The following is a 19,993-nucleotide window of genomic DNA, read 5'->3' on the forward strand; positions in this document are numbered from 1 at the left end:
GGTGATACTAAGACATGGTAAATGTGAAGCATGTTATGGAATTTTTTTTTAGTGAGAAATATCCTCAAGGTGGCCTTTTCCACAGGAGGAAGACCAGGGATATTATGTATGTGGAAATTTTGATGATGGGTTGACAAAACAGAATATTTAGACAGAAAAGGAATAGACAGACATCTGAGCCATTTCAGAATACTTTAAATGCTGTCAATTGGAGGAGAGATTAGACAGACTCAGGCACTATAGAGGGTGGAACTAGAACCAGAGATATTAAAATTACAGAAATAAAGATTTTTGCTTAGAAGGTGAAAAAAATCTAATGATTAGCGTTATCTGAAGAGCAGATCAGGGCTTGTTCTCACTGGCTATCGAAGAAGAGAACAGGCCGCTACACACTGAGATGTTTACAGCGGTATTCCTAGAGTGGGTGGGTGGGCTCGACGGCCTCCAGGGCACCTTTGACTCTGAAAGTCTGCGGTTCCTGTGTGTGATTTTCATATCACAAGAAATAGCCAAAACAATATAATAAAGATCTGCCAGGAAAAGAACCCACACCTTGGTACTAAACTCAGCCTGGTTAAAATTAAACAGAGAGGCTAATCAGAATCTAATCTCTCTTTGTCTTCTGTTTTTATTTCCATGGGAAAATGTGAGTTTGGAAGCTGAGTATTCTCCCAAGTTGGACATGTTATATTCAAAATGTAACTCCACAATAGCTCACAAGAAAGAAATGCAGTCAGCCCTTGTTTGCTTGCTCATTTGTTTGTTTTAACCAAAGGAAATTTTGTTCCTGTAACAAATCTGGGGACCTGCTTCTAGACCTCAGCAGATTCATGCATAGCTCACAGAGGGATATCAAAGTACACAGGTGTTTAAGGCAGGCCTATTGTGTGCCAGTCACAGGACCAAACCTCTTTTCATGCGTACCTTCTTATTTCTCACAATAAGAGATAGCTGAGATGCAGTGGTAAATTTATTTGTCTGACATCAAACAAAAAGAACGAGGGCTATTACTCCAAAGGAAGTCTTGTGAGTCTGGTGGTGTTTTTCTACCAAGGAGGGAAGGGGAAAAAAAGACCGCATTCAGCTGCAATGTTTGCTAAATAGGCTAAATAAGTGGCTCTGAAAGTGTGGTTCTTGGACCAGCAGCACCAGCAGCACTTGGGGGACCTTTTGGAAATGCAAATTCTTGGGCCTCACCCCAGACCCACTGGATCAGAAGCTCTTGGGCTGGGGTTCAACAGTCTGTGTTTTCACAAGCCCTCCAAGTGATCCTAACTCACCATCCAGGGTAGGAGCCACTGGAGTGGAGATTCATCAGTGGTGGTGTGGTTTAGTCACTAAGTCACATCTGACTCTTTTGCAGCTCCATCGACTGTAGCCCACCATGATTCCTCTCTCTATGGGATTCTACTACACCCAGGGATCAAACCCATATCTCCTGCTTTGGCAGGTGGATACTGAGCCACCAGGGAAGTCTCACCAGGGGATAGCAATCTTTAAATGTACGACTACCAGACCTCTCTCTTGAAATTCTGACTTCTTATTGGGCTAGGGCCTGGCATTCTTGTCTTTAATTAAAAGTGCCTCATGTAGTTCTTTTCTTCAAACAAATGTGGAAAATATTGGGTTAAACACTTATGGTCAGAATCAGGAATAATTTACTGACAATATTGCAGTGTGGGAGTCAAGACAGTCATTTCAGTTCATCCCATGAACCATTTGGTGCCGATGAGAGATGGTTAGAGTTTGGAATTACTTTGACATCTAGTGCTGTGCTCGGTCGCTCAGTTGCGTCCAGCTCCCTGGCAACCCTATGAACTGTAGCCCACCAGGCTCCTCTGTCCTTGCAATTTTCCAGGCAAAAATACTGGAGCGGGTAGCTATTTCCTACTCCAGAGGACCTTCTTGACCCAGAGGTCAAATCCACGTCTCTTGTACTGTCAGGCAGATTTTTTACCACCAGCGCCAGCCACCTGGGAAGCCCCGATGTGTCTAGCTAGAATTATCCTCAAATGTTAAGATTGGGTCCTTCTTTTGTTATGAGAGGAGGGGGATCAGTTATTTTTCAATAGTATAAAACTTGAATACCAGCCATAATTGATGATAAAACCAGTCTTTTTCTGGAAGATGTTAAAAGAAAGATGAAATTTAAGATATGTAGTGTTACATGTTCTCTAGTAAGGAATGTGCTATATTTTTAAGTGTAGATAGCCACCACTTATGGGACAATTGCTACCCACATTTTCATTTTACAGCCACTTTTCATTTTTACAGCCATATTTTCATTTTGCCACTGATGTGGAGGTATTGTTGGTAGTCTGGTTCCCAGACTAGCTTGCAGAGAATCCTGTAACAACCTGGAACATATACAAAACGTTATTTATGAAAATTTTCTGCTTAACAACAGTTTCTTCTATGGGAAAATCCATTCTGTGTTCAGTCCAGGAGACAGGAGTACCCATCTCTTCACCCAGCACTGGATCTGAGAAGGGACTCTGATGGAGGCATAAAGAGAGCCTCCTCTGACGTCAGCAGCAACAGTCTGCTTCACAGTTCTGGGAAAGCAAGCTGCTGGGTAGAGACCCCCTGGCTCTTCAGATGTGCACAGAAGAAAGTAGCCCCTCTCTAGGAGCCTTATACTGGGAGAGCAAACGGAGAAATAATTGCAGGCAGCAGGAAGCCATATCAGAATCCAGACCCATGTGCCTTTAAGGCTGAAGGACAATGAATCCATCTGGGCCTGCCATACACGCCCTTCCTGGGGCGGGTGCTCTGTCTCCTGGGTAGTTCCTGCCGGTTTGGATGCGACCTTGAAAACAGCCATGGCATCTGACCCCTCTTCCTGCTCGGTTCACGTTTTGGTATTTCCTGCGATAACACCCAGATATCTGAATGTGCAGGCTTCTCAGTCATGCCAGCTGAATTCTGGGGTCCAGCCACCGGCTTGACCTGCTTCCACCTTGACTCCTGATTCAGTGCAGACCCACCTGTTTGTGGTGTCCAGCTGAGAGCACACAGGCCATGCCTTCTGGAAGCAGACTCTCATTGCCTTAGCTGACCCTACATCAGGGAATCCTGGCATGTGTCCCCTCCCTCTGGCTTCCTCCTTGTTGCTATGGCAGTAGTTCCCAAATTGTGTCATCTCTTTTAACACCTTCATCATTTTTGCCATACTCTTAAGATAACTATACTTAGTTTTTCTACTCTCTTAAATTAATTAGTGTTATCTCGCTAAACCCACATTCTGAGGACTGTTAATTCAGTTTGTAGATGATGAACCACAGCCTTCTACAAGGAGTGTGAATAACTTGTCCATGGACATACAGCTCTTCTATAGGAGAACCAAATTTGAACCCTAGTCTGTCTGACTCTCTAATCTTTGATTTTTCCACTCTGCCATGTTTCTGCCTTGGCTGTGGTTTTACCTGTGAGGCCATATTTTTTTCTGCATTAATTTATGCATGATTACAGTGTAGCAGCAATAATATTTTAAGGAGGTGAAGAAGCAAACCATGCATCTAATAGCTTTGACTTCTAGTCTCTCCTATAGTGGAAAGGCTGACCAGTTTTCTGAGAGGTGCCTGCCTTTTATTCTAGAATGGGATACCTAAGAAATATGAACTCAGTAAAAAGAATCTTAGGGCAGATGGTTGACAAAGAGCGAGAGAGTTTGAATACCACCTGTCATTATTATACGAACTTAATAATTGCTACACTGACCTTCCGTGTGTGTGCATGCACTCAATCATGTCTGATTCTTTGGGACCTCATGGACTGTAACCTGCCAGGCTCCTCTGTCCATGGAATTCTCCAGGCAAGAAAACTGGAGCTGGTTGCCATTTCCTTCTCCAGGGGATCTTCCCGACTCAGGGATTGAACTCGTGTCTCTTGCGTCTCCTGCAGTGGCAGGTGGGTTCTTTACCAGCTGAGCCATCAGGGAAGCCCCTGGATCTTTTTATCTTCCTCCTTTAACTCTTCATCAATGGGTGATCCGTCTTTACCCCACACTGAGTCATATTTTAAGACTAAAAAACATTGCTGCAAATTGGGTGAGTAGACAACTATTCAGCTTGAAGATTGGGATGAGATGGATAGAGGGATGGACCGAGGAGTGATAGAGATTGATTTTTAACTTCATAGAAAGATAGATTCACAATTGTTAACTCTCCAGGTATCTGTCTGCTGCCCTGTGATCACAGTCTGAACTGTTTTCTGTGGTTTGAAAGTTATGGGGTTTTCCAAGTGATGGCAAAGTCATAAAAAGAAAACGCACATTAAAAAAAATAAAACGTGCTACTAATTCTTTGAATATGGAGATTGTGGTAAACAGATAGTAGTTCTTAGAAGTCCCAAGTTGCCAGCTAAAGTTGCCAGCTCTGTTGATCCCTAGCTAAAAAATGCCAGATGCCACCAAGAAGAACATAACAAATACAGTCCCTGTTAGAAAGAAACAAACAAGGCTTCATGATTTTACCCCGCCTCAGATGGTGGCCTCTCTCAGCTTGCCATAATTGATTTCTATGAATTGAACACCCAGTAGCTGAGAAACTAACAGTGAAACCGTCCTTTGTGGCTGAGCGGTCTGGGAGCAAACATCTTTAAAATGTCACTGAGTGCCCTGCCAACTGTCCTACTGGGTACTGTGTTGGCGTTCCCCATACTTGAGCACTTTACTCAGTGACGTCAGGGAAATGAGGTCCTTGACCAGAGGCTCTGAACACCAAGGTACCCAGGCAGGCCCCAGCCACTGAGAGGAGACCCATCACCCCAGCTTAGGTCAGAACATTTAAGTGGAAACCAGGGCACTCCCTGGACCCTGAGGTTTCTTGTCTCTTCTTGGATGTTTTCTTGGATCTCTTTTTTTCCTTCTTCAGAGAGGCCACCAGATGGGAAAAACTCCAAAGAAGCATTTACTTGAGTGAGGAAATACCCAAGGTGGTGGTACCCAGGAAAAGAACTGATCTTGTTAAACAGTGCACACAGGGGAGTTCTAAGTAAGAACAAGGAGTACTACTTTTCAATCGTAATCAGTGGTTTTTTTCTTACTCTTGATGTCCCTGATGCGGGGAACCATTGAGGGCAGGAGGAGAAGGGGGTGACAGAGGATGAGATGGTTGGATGGCATCACCGACTCGATGCACATGAGTTTGAGCAAGCTCCGGGAAACGGTGAAGGGCAAGGAAGCCTGGAGTGCTGCAGTCCGTGGGATCACGAAGAGTCGGACGTGGCTTATCGACTGAGCAACCACAGTATTACTTTAACAGGAATGTGTTTGTTTTCATGGTATGTGCTGAGATGCCCCCATCAGGCCAGCCTTTCCCTGTCAGGGCACCCCAACAGCTGCCCAGCTTCCCACCCCTTGGGTCTGACTCCCTGGGTCTGCCTGCCAGCCTGTTTTCCTGTTTCTTGCCTATTTCCTGCCTCCTTCCAATAAATTAATCTTTCCATTGTCGCCCTTTTTCCAAAACTTGTTAAAACTGGTGTAGGATCCTTGACCCTCGAGACCTTCTGAAGAAGAAGCCCCAACTGCATTCTGCCCATGTCACATCTTATTCTCCAAGATGTAAATGTATGTTCGTGAAGGGGGCCTACCTTGTGGCCCCAAAACGTGTCTTGAGGTTTTCCTCCTTAGAATCCTTTCAGTTCTTTTATCCTAGGTGGCCCCTTGCCCTCTCTAAATCTTCCAGAGCTAAACCTGGAAGATGTCTCTTCAGGGAGGAGAACCGCCCCCCCACCAGAGACGCCCCCCCCACCTCCCGCCCCCACATTCTGAGTGTATGGTGCCTAAAAAAAACAAACCCTCAATAATGAGACAAACACCCCAGTTCAAAATGGGCGAAAGATTTAAACATTCACATCACCAAAGAAGATACAAGGATATCAAATAGGCATACAAAAAGATGTCCTGTATCAGTGCGTGCATGCTCACTCAGTCGGCTCTGTGTGACCCCCATGGACCGTAGCCCACCATGGAGCTGAGTGTCTTTATCTGTAAAATGGAGAGGCTGGGATAAGCTACTACATCCATGGCATTCTGACCTTCACAGAGGTATTCGTATCCTTCTACAGTCTAAGAGTGCCCAGCCCTTTTCGTTCCCCTACTCAGCTTTGTTCAGAGCAGTTTGATTTCATCTTTTTTATTTACTGGGCTTCTGGAATCTAAAAGGGTTTTACAACACGGGAGTAGATGTCGTCCAAGATTCACTCTAACTCTGATATTCTTTGCTTCGGGGCGAAATTGTGGCTTGGTCATTTCTAGAATTCTTAACACGTCATGCAGAGCTCACCCTTGCTGACAGGGGTTCGTATGACACATGCTTGTCGTGGTTCTGAGAACTCGACATACATTATACAATTTAATCCTCCCAGGCAGCTTGCCCCAGGATCCCACATCTGGTTGTTGCAGAGCTTGAACTCAGAGCTGTATGACCTGTGACAGGTACACTGAAGTGTAATGAGCTACACTGGGAAGCCGGGTGGGCATATAAATATATAGGGCAGCAGTTACAGATGTGCACAGCGGCGGGGGCAGGGGGTAGTGGTGTGTGCGTGTGTGTACATGCCTCCCTCTCTACGGTTCCTTTTTTCACACATTTAAATATATAGATAATTCACATGGAATGTCTATGAAAGTCTAAACCAGTTCTGTCCAATAGAAAAGAGAATGTGAACCGTGTCATTTTAAGTTCTCTAGAAGTCACATTAAAAGTAAAAAGAAACAAGTAAAATTGATTTTTTAACACAATATATACAAAATGTAAACATGGAATAGGGCTTCCCTGGCTTAGATGTAAAGACTCTGCTTGCACTGCAGGAGACCCGGGTTCAGTCCCTGGGTTGGGAAGATCCCCTGAAGAAGGGCGTGGCGACCCACTCCAGTATTCTTGCCTAGAGAATTCCATGGACAGAGGAGCTTGGTGGGATCCTGTCCATGGGGTTACAAAGAGTCGGACATGACTGAGCAACTAACATACACACACATCCAAAATGTTATTATTTAAATGTGGAATAACTATAAGAATATGGATCATACTCTATTTCAACACTAAATTGTTAAACTGCAGTATATATTTTATGCTGACAGCACATCTCAGTTCAGACTAGCCACATTTCAAGGGCTCATAGACATAGGTACTGTGTTTTACATTGGTGTTCAGTTACTGGAGTGGGTAGCCGTTTCCTCCGCTAGGGGATCTTTCTGACCCAGACGTGAAACCCACATCTGCTGCACTGGCAGATGGATTCTTTACCTGAGCCACAGGTTTAAACCATCAAATGAAAAGATAAAGAAGAAACAGACAGCTCACTGTTTGTTGGGAAGGGGTGAGAGAATGAGTTCGTGCCCTTCTGCTGCTGCTGCTAAGTCACTTCAGTCGTGTCCGACTCTGTGTGACCCCATAGACGGCAGCCCACCAGGCTCCCTCATCCCTGGGATTCTCCAGGCAAGAACGCTGGAGTGGGTTGCCATTTCCTCCTCCAGTGCAGGAAAGTGAAAAGTGAAAGGGAAGTCGCTCAGTCGTGTCCAACTCTTAGCGACCTCATGGACTACAGCCTTACCAGGCTTCTCTGTCCATGGGGTTTTCCAGGCAAGAGTACTGGAGTGGGGTGCCATGGCCTTCTCCGCCATGCCCTTCTACCCTAGGCTTATTGATTTCTCAGTCTTTTGTCTCCTACATTGCCATCTTCTCTAGTTTGGGTGGAGGCCGGAGAAGTTGGGGTCCTTGTAAAACCAGCTGATGTTGATGCAGCGCCTGGCCTTTGTCCCTGAATCAGTGACACTTAAGGGGCAGCCTGTAAATACAGTGTTATCAGCCCTGGCTGATCAGTCTTCCCCACTGTGTCCTCTTCAAAAGCACGTGCACCTGGAGCCTCCGTCTCCACAGTCTCTGACTCTGCAGGCCATTTTCAGAAACAGGAATTGTGTGGGAAGGAACGACTCAGGGGGTGCAGATGCCGGTTAGCTTTATTTAAAAAAAAAAGTTTGAGAAATGAAAATGTCTTTCCTATTCTCCTATCCAAAATCCATTCCCAAAGACAATCCCTGGATATATTTCCAGATCTTTATTGCACATTCGAAAGTGTGTGTTTGCAAACATCTACATATGTATATGTATAGATAAATAGATAAACACATGCACACCTCTGTCAGTTTATCTCACAGAAATGGGCTTATGCTGTACATATGTTGCCTTATTCATTTTATTTTATCACAATATATTAGGTCAGTTCATAGAAATCAAACTCATTTTTAAAGTGCTGAATCATTGTCAGCTCATTTATTTCATGATTTAATTTCCCATTGATGAGCATTTATGGATTGGTTGGCTGGTTGCATTTGGTCTTATTACAGACAGTATTGCAGTTAAATCCTGTGCTTATTTTGTGGAACATTTGCCCAAGTATTTCTGTATGGGTAAATTCCAGAAGCAAAATTATAGGGTCAAATAACATGCCTATTTAAAATTCTGCTAGCTAAACCAAATTGCTCTCCAGCAAGTAAACTCTGTTTTTACCTTAAGGTGGGAAATAGGATTGAGAGTCTCAAAAATGAAGAAAGATTGTCAAAAATAAAACAAGACAAGGACTCTTACTTAAGCCCTGGCTTCCTCCTGCTGCTTCTACGCCTTTTTAAAAATAATGTCAAGAGGAAAACCTGAGTGAATATGGTAATTATAAAAACTGCTGTTAAGTTGGTTTGAAGCCTGAGGGACCTCTTTCAACTGTAAAGTTGACTGCGGGTTTCCTTTTTATCAGTTGTGTAGTGATAGGGAAGAAATCAACCTCATTTTGTCAGTTAAAAAAAATTATCGTAAGATAAAGACCCAAGCAGCTTTTCAGACTAGTTTTTTCCAGTGCGCAGACAGCATATGAAGATCATTCTATAGAGTTCCGTAGTGTGGAAGCTTGGAGAGTAATGTATACCGAGTTTTGATCTTCCTTCCAGCCTGGATGTAGACATGGGTACTCTTCTTCCTTAGTCGCCAGACCTCATGCATCTTTCCTTCAGATTTTGCCTTCTAGGGGACTTCCCTGGTAGCTCAGTTAGTAAAGAATCCACCTGCAACGCAGGAGACCCTGGTTCAATTTCTGGGTCAAGCAGATCCACTGGAGAAGGGATAGGCTACCCACTCCAGTATTCTTGGGCTTCCCTCATGGCTCAGCTGCTCCTGTAATGCAGGAGACCTGGGCTCGATCCCTGGGTTGGAAGATCCCCTAGTGAAGGGAACAGCTACCCGCTCCAGTATTCTGGCCTGGAGAATTCCATGGACTGTATAGTCCACAAGGTCGCAAAGAGTCATACATGACCGAGCAACTTTCACTTTCTTTTCACTTTATTTGCCTTCTGAGTCTATTCGTGGAAATAACTCTGGAAGCCCCTGCATCAGCCCTGACCTTGAAAGAGAAAATGAATCTAATGGTCTCAGTTCTACATCAGTCAAAGTCTTAGGTCTTGCTGGTTGCATCTCTCAACCCTTGATTTGGATAAAAAAAAAATTTGATTTGAGGCAAGAAGCGGCCCATTTTTAAAATATAAAACACTGGCAGAGAAAGTAGCTGTATTGTACATTGATAGCCAGCTGTTACTAGTCTGATCTTTCCTCCGTCAAAGGCAGACTTCTCATTGCTGTTCGTGGCTCTTACGAACATGAGTCGCTTCCCAGCAGTACAAAATAAAAAGTACCAGGTCTACACAAAGTGATTTCAGCCAGAGCGTGGGCCTCTGATCTGAGCTGAGTCCGGCCCTGGTAGAGCCTGTAAAGCGCGATGTTACGTTCCATCTGTTGCTTTACAGCAACCATGCAGCTGTATTGGCAAGACAGTAAATACAGTGACTAGCACGGTAAGTCCCCGGATGGGAACCTTCAGGTTGCACACGAGCAGAGCTGCACACAAACTTTCACATGTCCCTTCACGTGAGTGAGTTCACCTGTCTGGCATGCGTTGTTGTGTGCATGTGCCCTCCACACGTGCCTGTGTTTTTGTGTACCTTACAGTACTGCAGAGTACAGTAGTACCGTGCTAGTGCAAAATACAAGTGTTCCTTTATTTGGTACTAGTTCAAGAACTTCTTAGAATATGCAACCTTAGACTCAAATACTTCTTTAAACATTATATCTCAAGTCTATAAAATAACTTCACTCTGGAGAATTTTGAATGGGAATGTACATTAGCTATTACAGATACTGGATTTTAGATTAAAAATCAGATATCCAGTGACTTCACTGTGACCACATTTGTTAAAACTGAGTTCAATTTTGTGTGTGGTCTTTAAGATTTCATTGGATCCTTAGTACATATATTTATTTCAGCAGATATGACATTCTTGTGGGAAAAGTATTATAAACTTATCACAGTAGAGTACTATATAGCCAATGTGTTAGTTGGGTACCTAGGCTAACTTTGTTGGACTTAGGAACAAATTGGACCTACAAACAGATTCTCAGGACAGAACTCGTTTGTGTACAGGAAACTTACTGTACAGGGTATTTCAGGTAAATGTAAATTTGATGGGATTTCATTGTATGCCTAAGTAATTTCCCACAGAATGGTGCTAAAGAGCTAAATTACAACAAATAGTAAGGTGTGACAAAAAATTCTACTTGGTCTTGTCCTGGAGCGGTAGGTTACGATGACAGTCTGTTGTAGCTCCATGTGGCCGCTGCTGTGGGATCTGGGTCTGTCTGATACCCATGCTCCACTGTTGAATACTGCGTTCCTGCCTCCCATCTGGCCTTCCCATAGTGGCTGGAGGAGCTGATATCTGATATACTCAGTGCTTGGCTTAGCTGAGAAGCACTGGGAATTTTCTCGTAAAAATAGAAGATATTACCTGGTTCTTTCTTTTCCTCCTTTCATCTCCTCTTCTCAACCCTTGCTGCAGACTTTCTCTCCCTCTTCTGTCCCTCCTCCCTGTCTCTCGTCCACTCCCACTCTGTTCTTCTTTCCCTTCCTCCTCCCAATTTAACTGGGAAGTACAGAGCACTCAACATGGCCTCCTGTATATTCCTTCCCTAATAATACATGGTAGTATTGAGTTTCTGATTTACTGCTTCAATTTTGCTGGATAAATTAAATTTGCAGGGATCCGAATTTACTCAGTGATAGGCTTAAGAGCTGTCGGCTGCTTGGGGGGTGTGTGTGCATGCGTGCGTGCACATCTATAAAACCAATAATCTGGCCAAATGTATTTCTAAATCTTCTAGTTTTCTTATAAACATTTTAGAGTTTTAATATGAGGGGAAAAAAAAGTGTGGCAGAGACAGCTACAGACATGTGGGCTGTGTTTACTCACAAATTGAAATATTGCAAAGGACAATTCAGAATGGCAGGTTTCCGGTGAAAATTAGATTTTACTACGAGCTAAACTGGATATTACTAGCTCTTGTTCTTATCACTGGCACAATTAGAGTTTGCTGGACACTCTCAGTCCAGATCTGGGAGAAGATCCAAAACTTCGGAAATTAGGGGTCAGGAGCCTGCCAAATGTGTTTGTGCTATGTTGTCCAACTGTTTAACTGGTAAAACTTTACATACTAATATTTCAATATAAGAAGGAGTTTGGAAGCCAAATGCTATGTCCATTTTGCTGGTCAGAGTCTTACTGAATTCTCCGGATATCAGCATAAAATAAAGTTAATTTTAGAGGCACTCAGGTGAATGGGGTACAGCCCCAATTAGAAGTGGCACTGAACTGAAATACACAGACATTTCTCATTTTTATCTAAACTGATACTTTTTTTATATATTGAGTAAAAACAGTTTCTTGTTGTATTACATATGTGAGCCCTCAGTCAGAACGCAGTAAAAATATTAGAAGCTTTTAGTTTAAAATGATACCTACTGCCCTTCTCTGTTTCTTACTAAAAAGGTGAAACCCCCAGCACTTATAACTGGCAATGAAATAATTATCTGAATTATGTGAAAGGACCCCATTTAGCCAGAACCAGATTTAAAACCCCGTTTGGTGATTCAGCTCTCGTGTGCACCTGGAAATAAACAGACCTTGCTGCCCCTCCCTCAGTGCCTTGTTTAGAAACACCGAGCTGATCGTAGTTCAAAAAATAGTCAGCTGTTTCCACCACAGATCCTAGTGAGATCTCCACAGTGGACTGACTCCCCTCTGCCATCAGTGTTACAGCTCTTTCTCTCCTGGGTATGGGTACAAATACCAGGAAAACATATGTACCAAAAGAGATCAGGGGAGGTGAGGAGAACAGGGTATTTAGTAGGTGGAGACAGAGACATGAGACCAGTGTGCGGGGAAACATGCGAGACACTAAGATTGATCTAAGAGCTACTCAGAGGCTGTTAAACGCTTACAGAATGGGCCAAAGTAATGTCTGCATTTTGTTAACTACACATTGTCTGTCTGGGGAGACTGTCCTTCTTAGAAGAATGAGATAAACTAAAGGAATAAAATTCTTGTTACTTTTGAAAAAAATATTACCAAACAAGCAACAGTCTCTAGAAGCCTAAAAAATGATATAAAACTCTGAAAATGATTAACTAGCAAAACCAGAAGAAATTTCTAAAAATCAGTAGACTAACTCAAGACAGTGCTAGAAGACATACTCTCTAAAAGAGAAACAGTGGAATCAACACAAGTGTCCATCGACAGATGAATGGTTAAAGAGGATGTGTGTGTGTGTGTGTGTGTGTGTGTGTGTGTGAGATACGCACAACGGAATATTCCTCAGCCATAAAAAAGAATGAAATAATACCATTTGCAGCAACATGGATGGGTCTAGAGATTATCATACTAAGTGAAGTTAATCAGACAGAGAAATACAAGTATCATATGATATCATTTATTTGTGGAACCTAAAAATAATCATGCAAAAGAACTTATTTACAAAACAGAAATAGACTCACAGACATAGAAAACAAACTTATGGTTACCATAGGGGAAAGGGAGGGAGGGATAAACTAGATCTTGGGATTAACAGATATACTCTACTATATATAAAATAGATTTTTATAAAAAGGAAAGCAATGACCTACTGTATAGCACAGGGAGCTATATTCAATACCTTATAATAACCTGTAATAGAAAAGGATATGGAAAATAATATATATATATATATTACTGAATCACTTTGCCGTACACCTAAAAATAGGACAACATTGTAAATCAACTATACTTAATTTACATAAGAGAAAAATAAGAGAGAAACAAAATAAGAGAGAAAATAAGAAATAAGAAAAGAGAAATAAAAATAAGAGAGAAACAAGAGGCAACAAGAACTGAACATCCTGAAATGTAGAAACAGTAACTGAAATGGAAAGGGAGATACATAAAATGTGAAATTATAAAGAAATCAAGTACAGTAGCACAATTGAAATCTGAGAATAGGCAGTAAAAAGAATTAATATAGGAAATGGAATCTTTGATGTGAAGGACAGTATTGAGAAGTTCTCACAGAACACTGATGAACAAAATTGTCCGTGGTTTAAACGGTAAGAAAAGGACAAATATGAAGACTAGAGAATGGGAATCTGGCATAAGAAATCAATGGTCTTGACATGCGATAATCAAAAACATAGACTAAGACATGACTTGAGTATATGGATTGAAAGATCTCACAATATTTTGACGAAAATCATTACAGAAGAGAAAAACCAGTAGTTTGGGATGCTCAGGGCTATGGGTACAGAACTCAAATCAACTTAGATAAGCTAAAGACTAAGGAATTTGTTAGCTCACATAAACGGTGATTCCAGAGATAGATGAGCTTCAGAGTTGGCTTGATGTATAAGCTGCAGCTCCATTTTGCTGAGACTCTCTTCATTGTGGTGGCATCTTTGAAGACTGTCTTCCCTCATGGCCAAGTGGTTCTGGTAGTTCCAGGTTTTGGACAAAGAACACATTCTTTTGTCCCAGAGTTCCAAATAGGTGTACTGAGATTCATCCTCAGAACTGTTATGACACATGCCTACATTTAAACCAAGGAATGAGACCAGAGAAGATTTGCTGATCAGATGGTGGTCTGAAGAACATCAGACTGACATAAAGCTCACCCTGGGACGTGTTAGAATTGCATAGAGAAAGAAAAAAGCCTGTGAAGACCAATAAACTTATTTGAAAGCCATACAAGAAGAAAGGAAAATCAGGCTGACCTCAGACTTCTCTTTTATTCTAAAAGTCAGAAGAGAATAGAGAAATGGCTAGATTTGTGAGGGAAAGTCTGTGACCCCAGAACATAGAGGTTCCAATATGTAAGGATTCCGTTACTGTCTTGTTTGTTTGTTAAATACCAATTGGGCATGCTTGATTTGACTGAGAGGGATATCAAAATTAGCACATCAAGAATAGGTGACCACAGATTGTAAATTGGTGCAGCCACTATGGAATACAGTGTGGAGGTTCCTCAAAAAACTAAAAATAAAGTTCCCATGTGATCCGCCAGTTGCACACCTGGGATATACCCAGACAGAACTATAGTTCAAAGAGGTACACACACCCCTGTGTTCATAGGATGACTATTTACAATAGCCAAGACATCGAAACAACCTCAGTGTCCACTGACAGATGAATGGATAAAGAAGATATATGTGGTGTATACACTGGGATAGTAGCCGTTGAAAAGAATAATGCCATTTGCAGCAACAAATGGATGGAGCTGAAGAAAATCATACCAAGCCAATTAAGTCATAAAGAGAAGGACAAATACCATACGATAGCCCTTCTACAGAATCTAAAATACAACACAAATGAACATACACACAAAACAGAAAGAGACTCAGAGACGTAGAGGACCCACTTGTTGCCAAAGGTGGGGGTGGGGAGGGAAGTACTGGGAGTTTGGGATTAGCAGATGCAAACTGTTATATATCGGATGGGTCAACAGCAAGGTCCTGCTGGATAGCACGGGGAGCTATATTCAGTATCATGTGATAAACCAGGAATGGAAAAGAATAGGAAAACGAGTGTATTTGTATCAACTGAGGCAGTTTGCTGTACAGCAGAAATGAACACAGCATTGTAACTCAACTATACTTCAATAAATTTTTTTTTTTAAAAGAAAAGAATGGGTGACCACAGCACGAAAGGACTAATGAGATTCCCTGTGGGACACAATATCTACAGACACCCAGCTCTTCACAGAGGTTCTGAGAACCGTGGCTTCAGCAGCCCTCACCTGTTGGTACTGGCCATCTAATGACCCGGTAGGAATGTGGTCGAACTAGTATATTTTTCACAACAGCATCTGGATGAAGCTTAAAAGCAAATAATTCCATTATAAATTAATGGTCCTTATTATGAGAATAGCCCTATAATTGGACTTCAGAAATTCCCCTGAAGAAGCTTCAGGCAGAGTGTACCATCAGATTTAAAAGTCTAATTAAATGGGTCTAAAATTATGTTTCATTTTAGGCCACCTATGACTAGAAAGAAATGGTTTCCAAAGGCCTTTAAATAAAGAAGAGGAGTCAGTCAAAGGAAAGATGAAATAGAAAGGGAGATGAATGGGATAAGGAACAATTATAAAGATGTAAAATGGAGTAGCCAAATTACAGCCCCCTTCGGAGGCACAAAGGGAGAACTGACACTTAGGAGGACTGAGGAAATGATACAAAAGGCAAATTTGGGTAAACTTTCAAGTGGGATACATACCTTTCTATGTAATTCCTGACATTTTCCCATTTTTCTTTTAATCCTGAAATGTTCTATTTAAAGATTATCTATATTAATACAAAAAAAAAAAAACTGGAGTCAATCAACATGTTCCACATGAGTGGAATTGCTTTGTAAATAACTGCTATCAGTACGATTTATGAGGAGGGTGGAAGTAGGAAAGTGCGTGCTGTGCAGCTCTTAGAAGTGAGAGTGCCCACCAGCATGTTACTCGTGTTGCTGGATGTCACTGTGTTGTTAATATCACTGCCTCTGCTACTCATTGTTAAGATATTGACACACTTCCAGTTTTCCCGGTGCTAAAAGACCCACTGCCTCGAGAAGCCCAGTTTCCTACGGCAGTTTCCTGCCTCTCTCTCCGCAGATCACCAGGGCTTCCCTAGGATCCAGCTGAAGGGTTGTTGTCACTCAGTCATGTCCAACTCTTTGCGACCACGTGGACTGCAGCACGCCAGGCTTCCCTGTCCATCACCAGCTCCCAGAGTTTACTCAAACCCATGTCCATTGAGTCGGTGATGCCATCCAACCATCTCATCCTCTGTGGTCCCCTTCTCCTCCTGGCTTCAATCTTCCCCAGTCTAATGAGTTGGCTCTTTGCCTCAGGTGGCCTAAGTATTGGAGCTTCAGCATCAGCCCTTCCAGTGAATATTCAGGGTTGATTTCCTTTAGGACTGATTGCTTCGATCTCATTGCTGTCCAAGGGACTCTCAAGAGTCTTCTCCCACACCGCAGGTACTGAAGGGTTACTGGCTAGCATATCAGGGTTATCCAGAATCATGCTCCAGCCCTTTCATGTTTAAAACAAAAAAATTTCTAAATACTATCGCAGGCTATGGAGATGCTTTCCTAACAATATCCGTTTGTATCAACTCCTGTACTCTCTTCAGTCCCCGGAAGTCATCCTCTGCTCTGGCAGTGGACCCTTCCAGCTACCCTTTGCCAATGTCAGGAAGATCATTTTTCTCTTTATACGAGAGGCCTTCTACCAGTTCCCAACTGGCCGCTGATTTTTATCCTATGTCCCAGGCCTTGCAGGCTCCCGGAAATGAGTTAAAACTAGGAATTGAACATCTTTGCTGTGAAACTCTTCCTTTGCTTTGGTTTTGTTTTTTCAGGCACGTGGTTAGCATATCATTCACCTGTTAGCCATCTCGGCACAGAAATGTCCACCAAGCGTGGTACCCAGAATGGCCCCTAAACATGTTTAAATATGCACCTAATTTGTTTTGTTATAATGGGTCACGGGATTTTGCACTGTAATTAAGATAATGAACCTTAAACTTACGGAGGTACAGTGGATAAGAGTCCACCTGCCAATGCAGGGGACACGGGTTCTATCCTTGTTCTGGGAAGATCCCACATGCCCCAGAGCAGCTAAGCCCATGTGCCACAACTGTTGAGCCCGTGCTCCACGGTAAGAAAAGCCACCGCATGAGAAGCCTGTACACGGCAGCTAGAACGTAGCCCCCGCTCACCACAACTAGAGAAGCCAGCACACGGTGGTGAAGACCCAGCAGAACCAAAAATAAATTTAAAAACTGCTTATAAAATAAAGTGAACCTTACAATAAGTTATTCTGGATTATCTGGATAGGCCCCATCTAATGATATGAAAATTTTTTTCTTAATTTTTTAAAAATTTTATTTTAGTTTGGAGAATAGTTGATTTACAATGTTGTGTTAATTAAAGTTCAGTTCAGTTCAGTCGCTCAGTCATGTCCAACTCTTTGCGACCCCATGAACCGCAGCATGCCAGGCCTCCCTGTCCATCACCAACTCCTGGAGTCCACCCAAACCCATGTCCATTGAGTCGGTGATGCCATCCACCCATCTCATCCTCTGTCATCCCCTTCTCTTCCTGCCCTCAATCTTTCCCAGTATCAGGGTCTTTTCAAATGAGTGAGCTCTTCACATCAGGTGGCCAAAGTACTGGAGTTTCAGCTTCAGCATCAATCCTTCAATGAACACCCAGGACTGATCTCCTTTAGAATGGACTGGTTGGATCTCCTTGCAGTCCAAGGGATTCTCAAGAGTCTTCTCCAACACCACAGTTCAAAAGCATCAATTCTTCGGCACTCAGCTTTTTTCACAGTCCAGCTCTCACATCCATACATGACTACTGGAAAAACCATAACCTTGACTAGACGGACCTTTGTTGGCAAAGTCTCTGCTTTTGAATATGTTGTCTAGGTTGGTCGTAACTTTCCTTCCAAGGAGTAAGCGTCTTTTAATTTCATGGCTGCAATCACCATCTGCAGTAATTTTGGAGCCCAGAAAAATAAAGTCAGCCAATGTTTCCACTGTTTCTCCATCTATTTGCCATGAAGTGATGGGACCAGATGCCATGATCTTAGTTTTCTGAATGTTGAGCTTTAAGCCAACTTTTTCACTCTCCTCTTTCACTTTCATGAAAAAAGTTAGTTTCAGGTGTACAGCAAAGTAATTTAGTTATACATATGCTCAGACGGTAGAGAATCTGCCAGCAATGCAGGAGACCCAGATTCAATCCCTGGGCCAGAAAGATCCCCTGGGAAAGGGAATGACGACGCACTCCAGTATCCTTTCCCAGAGAATCCCATGGACAGAGGAGCCTGGCAGCCTGCAGTCCATGGGGTCTCGAAGAGTTGGACACGACTGAGTGACTAACACTTTCATTTTCATACATGAATCTGTTCTTTTCTAAATTTTATTTCCCATACAGGTTATAACAGAGTATTAAGTAGAGGTCCCTGTGCTGTACAGTAGGTCCTTGTTGGTTATCTATTTCATATATTGAAGAAGGAAATGGCAACCCACTCCAGTATTCTTGCCTGGGAAATCCCATGGACAGAGGATCCTGGCGGGCTACAATCTATGGGGTCGCAGCAGAGTCAGACACGACTGAGTGACTAAAACCAAGTTTGTTTTCTAAGTCTGTGAGTCTGTTTCTGTTCATAAGCTCTTTAAAAGAGAACTTTCTCAGGCTGGAGGCAAAAGAGATGGGACAGAAGAGGAAGTCAGATTCCAAGCGTGAGAAGGATTTGACCCACTGTCACAGCCTCTGAGATTAGAACCAGAGAGAGGCCTCTGGAGGGGGCGGAGGGCCACTGACAGCCAGCAAGAAATCAGGAACCTCCATAAAACAGCCACATGGAACTGGGTTCAGCCAACAACCCAAGTGAGACGAGAAGCAGATCCAAACCTCCAGAGTGGAATGCAGCCCTTCGTGAGACTCTAAGCAGAGAACCAGTTAAGCCAAGCCATACCTGGACGTGTGATCTGCAGAACTTTGAGATGAATCCTGACTGTTGCTTTAAGCCACAAAATTGGTGGTAATCCGATACAGCAGCAGCAGCAGGCCAGCACACCGATATATAAAATAATAACAACACAACAACAACAAATACACCCGGCAGGATGGGATGGAAGCAGTGGTAAATGCTGCAGAACACACTGTTCATCATGGCTGGGGAAGTGTTTTCAGTCTGGGATTCTCTCCACGGTGAGCCACTAGTTCTGAAGGCCAGGAGGACCCAGAGCGAGTCTGTACTCAGCACTCGGCTAAGAGTTTACATAGGATTGGGTGTCTGGGGGGAAAACGGATGTATCATTCTGTGTAAGAAAAGTTGTTTTAGAGATGGGCTGTTTTAACAAAGGGGCTTCTCTGGTGGCTCAGTGGTTAAGAATCCTCCTGCCAGTGCAGGAGACTCGGGTTTGATCCCTGGGTTGGGAGGATCCCCTGGAGAAAGAAATGGCAACCCACTCCAGTATTCTTGCCTGGAGAATCCCATGGACAGAGAAGCCTAGTGGGCTACAGTCCTTGGGGTCTTAAAAGAGTTGGACACAACTTAGCGACTAAAACAGTAAAAAAAAAAAAAAGTCTTAACAAAGTGGCCTTGTGCACTGCTGTGATTCAAAGAGAGTGAGCGTATTTGTAGATTCTTGTTTGTTTTCCTAAGGTTACTGTTGTGTATAGTAAGAAATTGGTGAGAAGAAGAAGTTATACAAAGGGGAGATTGTTTTGACAGTAGGTCCATGCTGTCCCATTTGTGTGTAATTTCTTCTGGTACAACTGTAAAACTTTGACAAGCTTTTCAAGATGTATTAGCAGAGTTCTGGGTGTTATTTATGAAAGCTGCTTACATCAGGCTTCAACTCGACTTAAAGGTCCAGCGAGTTGCTTTGTGCCATGGATTACACTGGTGACATGGAAGTTTGCTAATATATGCTGGAATTCCATAAAGGTTGGCACTCTGGAGCCAGCCTGCCTGGGTTTAAATCCCAGCTCTTCCACTGACTAGCTGTGTAGTCTTGGGCCAGTTACGGAACTTCCCTATACCTCAGTTTCCTTTTCTGTGAAAATGGATGATAAGAGGGC

At 42.9% G+C, this 19,993-nt stretch overlaps 1 protein-coding gene across 6 annotated transcripts in view; it reads left to right on the forward strand.

The window, feature by feature from the left end:
• Positions 1 to 19,993, forward strand: part of CDK6 (cyclin dependent kinase 6) — a 251,474-nt gene that overhangs the window by 181,443 nt on the left and 50,038 nt on the right. The window lies entirely within an intron of this gene.

The sequence above is a fragment of the Bos grunniens genome, chromosome 4, assembly GCF_055505025.1.
Source record: "Bos grunniens cultivar Pamir isolate PY7600 chromosome 4, Bosgru_T2T1.0, whole genome shotgun sequence".
Lineage (NCBI taxonomy): Eukaryota > Metazoa > Chordata > Mammalia > Artiodactyla > Bovidae > Bos > Bos grunniens.